Source organism: Brachyhypopomus gauderio, unplaced genomic scaffold, assembly GCF_052324685.1.
Source record: "Brachyhypopomus gauderio isolate BG-103 unplaced genomic scaffold, BGAUD_0.2 sc784, whole genome shotgun sequence".
Taxonomy (NCBI): Eukaryota; Metazoa; Chordata; class Actinopteri; order Gymnotiformes; family Hypopomidae; genus Brachyhypopomus; species Brachyhypopomus gauderio.
The window spans coordinates 22,501-26,380 of NW_027507604.1; positions in this window are offsets into that span (position 1 = coordinate 22,501).

A 3,880-nucleotide genomic window follows, 5' to 3' on the forward strand; every position below is an offset into this window, starting at 1 on the left:
TGTAGCGGGCTCAAATAACACTTTGGTCGGCATGAATTAATGAATGAAATGCCTCCTCTGGATGTCAAAAATAATTTTCATTTAAATGACAAAGTCCCACTTTTAATCAACCAGGCCTATAAGCCTGCTTTGTGTGGCCGGGCAAAGGATCAGATAGCTTGGGGACAGATTTTAAACAGAAAAGGCAGTTTGTGGAGCTCAGTAATAATTTTGAATGGGGAAAAAAAAGGAAAACGGTGGAGTAATGCTGCCATCTTTTGGGTAAAAAATGTCGGTGCGCCTATAATTTAAAAGTGGGTTTTCTGGATGTTTTAAAAGACCCAGGCCTATCACTCTAGTGTGTGTGGCGGGCTCAGAGTATGCCTAAAGTGGGGTAACTATTTTAAACATTTTACTAATTTCTGGATGTATTAAATCATCCATGTGTCTCATCCTAGTGTGTGTGGCGGGCTCAGAGTATGCCTAAGGTGGGGTAACTATTTTAAACATTTTACTAATTTCTGGATGTATTAAATCATCCATGTGTCTCATCCTAGTGTGTGTGGCGGGCTCAGAGTATGCCTAAGGTGGGGTAACTATTTTAAACATTTTACTAATTTCTGGATGTATTAAATCATCCATGTGTCTCATCCTAGTGTGTGTGGCGGGCTCAGAGTATGCCTAAGGTGGGGTAACTATTTTAAACATTTTACTAATTTCTGGATGTATTAAATCATCCATGTGTCTCATCCTAGTGTGTGTGGCGGGCTCAGAGTATGCCTAAGGTGGGGTAACTATTTTAAACATTTTACTAATTTGTGGATGTATTAAATCATCCATGTGTCTCATCCTAGTGTGTGTGGCGGGCTCAGAGTATGCCTAAGGTGGGGTAACTATTTTAAACATTTTACTAATTTCTGGATGTATTAAATCATCCATGTGTCTCATCCTAGTGTGTGTGGCGGGCTCAGAGTATGCCTAAGGTGGGGTAACTATTTTAAACATTTTACTAATTTCTGGATGTATTAAATCATCCATGTGTCTCATCCTAGTGTGTGTGGCGGGCTCAGAGTATGCCTAAGGTGGGGTAACTATTTTAAACATTTTACTAATTTCTGGATGTATTAAATCATCCATGTGTCTCATCCTAGTGTGTGTGGCGGGCTCAGAGTATGCCTAAGGTGGGGTAACTATTTTAAACATTTTACTAATTTCTGGATGTATTAAATCATCCATGTGTCTCATCCTAGTGTGTGTGGCGGGCTCAGAGTATGCCTAAGGTGGGGTAACTATTTTAAACATTTTACTAATTTCTGGATGTATTAAATCATCCATGTGTCTCATCCTACTGTGTGTGGCGGGCTCAGAGTATGCCTAAAGTGGGGTAACTATTTTAAACATTTTACTAATTTATGGAGGAAAAAAAAGACCCAGCATTTTGCATTCAAATGTGCAGGGCGCACCGGCGTTTAAAGTCCAAAAGATGGCAGCATTACTCCACCGTAGTAATTATTTTCCTCCTTAAAGCTGTATACCATATGTTTCTGGAGGAATTAAATTCAGGCCTATAAGCCTACTGTGTGTGGCCGGCTCTTAGTGCACATTCTTAGGCTATGTATTTAATACAGAATAATGATTTTCTGGATGTATTAAATCATCCAGGGCTCTCATCCTACTGTGTGTGGCCGGCTCTTAGTGCACCTTTTTAGGCAATGTATTTTATACAGAATGATGATTTTCTGGATGTATTAAATCATCCAGGGCTCTCATCCTACTGTGTGTGGCCGGCTCTTAGTGCACCTTTTTAGGCAATGTATTTTATACAGAATGATGATTTTCTGGATGTATTAAATCATCCAGGGCTCTCATCCTACTGTGTGTGGCCGGCTCTTAGTGCACCTTTTTAGGCAATGTATTTTATACAGAATGATGATTTTCTGGATGTATTAAATCATCCAGGGCTCTCATCCTACTGTGTGTGGCCGGCTCTTAGTGCACCTTTTTAGGCAATGTATTTTATACAGAATGATGATTTTCTGGATGTATTAAATCATCCAGGGCTCTCATCCTACTGTGTGTGGCCGGCTCTTAGTGCACCTTTTTAGGCAATGTATTTTATACAGAATGATGATTTTCTGGATGTATTAAATCATCCAGGGCTCTCATCCTACTGTGTGTGGCCGGCTCTTAGTGCACCTTTTTAGGCAATGTATTTTATACAGAATGATGATTTTCTGGATGTATTAAATCATCCAGGGCTCTCATCCTACTGTGTGTGGCCGGCTCTTAGTGCACCTTTTTAGGCAATGTATTTTATACAGAATGATGATTTTCTGGATGTATTAAATCATCCAGGGCTCTCATCCTACTGTGTGTGGCCGGCTCTTAGTGCACCTTTTTAGGCAATGTATTTTATACAGAATGATGATTTTCTGGATGTATTAAATCATCCAGGGCTCTCATCCTACTGTGTGTGGCCGGCTCTTAGTGCACCTTTTTAGGCAATGTATTTTATACAGAATGATGATTTTCTGGATGTATTAAATCATCCAGGGCTCTCATCCTACTGTGTGTGGCCGGCTCTTAGTGCACCTTTTTAGGCAATGTATTTTATACAGAATGATGATTTTCTGGATGTATTAAATCATCCAGGGCTCTCATCCTACTGTGTGTGGCCGGCTCTTAGTGCACCTTTTTAGGCAATGTATTTTATACAGAATGATGATTTTCTGGATGTATTAAATCATCCAGGGCTCTCATCCTACTGTGTGTGGCCGGCTCTTAGTGCACCTTTTTAGGCAATGTATTTTATACAGAATGATGATTTTCTGGATGTATTAAATCATCCAGGGCTCTCATCCTACTGTGTGTGGCCGGCTCTTAGTGCACCTTTTTAGGCAATGTATTTTATACAGAATGATGATTTTCTGGATGTATTAAATCATCCAGGGCTCTCATCCTACTGTGTGTGGCCGGCTCTTAGTGCACCTTTTTAGGCAATGTATTTTATACAGAATGATGATTTTCTGGATGTATTAAATCATCCAGGGCTCTCATCCTACTGTGTGTGGCCGGCTCTTAGTGCACCTTTTTAGGCAATGTATTTTATACAGAATGATGATTTTCTGGATGTTTTAAATAGACACAGAGACGAATAACTCTTTCAACCTTTTATTGGTTCATCCAATGCCTGCATTCTGAGTTCTCTTACCCTGAATGCATCACTCAGGGTAGGTATAGATGCATAGAACCGATCTGCAGTCTCCATGGTATGGCACATGCTTTTACAAACTAACATGCGGTTCTCAGTGCTGAGATGTCTGACTTGGTTACTGACTGATGTTCGGATTATGGTAAACCCGATAGGTCCATCCATGCCTGCATGTTTCCATGCCCTTTGAAAGAGGTGGGTAATTTTGGTCATTTTTTTCCCTTGACTCTGAAAGACATACAAGCACTTTTTGTCTCCATAGCAGTAAGAGATGTCAGCCATGGCTCTTAACCATGTAGCCTCTTCAGGCATCAGGGCGAGGTATGCCGAGCCGTATCTCCTGTCCGTTTTGTGTCGATCAACCTGGGGAAATATGGATGTTACAAAAGACCCATGCCTCTCATGTTACTGTGTGTGGCGGGGGTAAGGTGGACTTATGTGGGCTTACCCAGACGACTGTACGGCCTTTGTCATCTTGGTCTGCGTTGTCTACTTGGTCCTTGGTCATATTGTAAAGAACCACAGGTCTATGGCCTGTTACCATCCCGAGATACCCTGTCAGATACCCTTGTAAGAGGCAATATGTGTCGTCTCTGGCCTCCTCCCTCATCTGGTCTGGAAGATAAAACCACCATGTTTAAAACATGTATGCCTATAAATGTGCACCTGTTGCGGGCTTGATATGTCTGT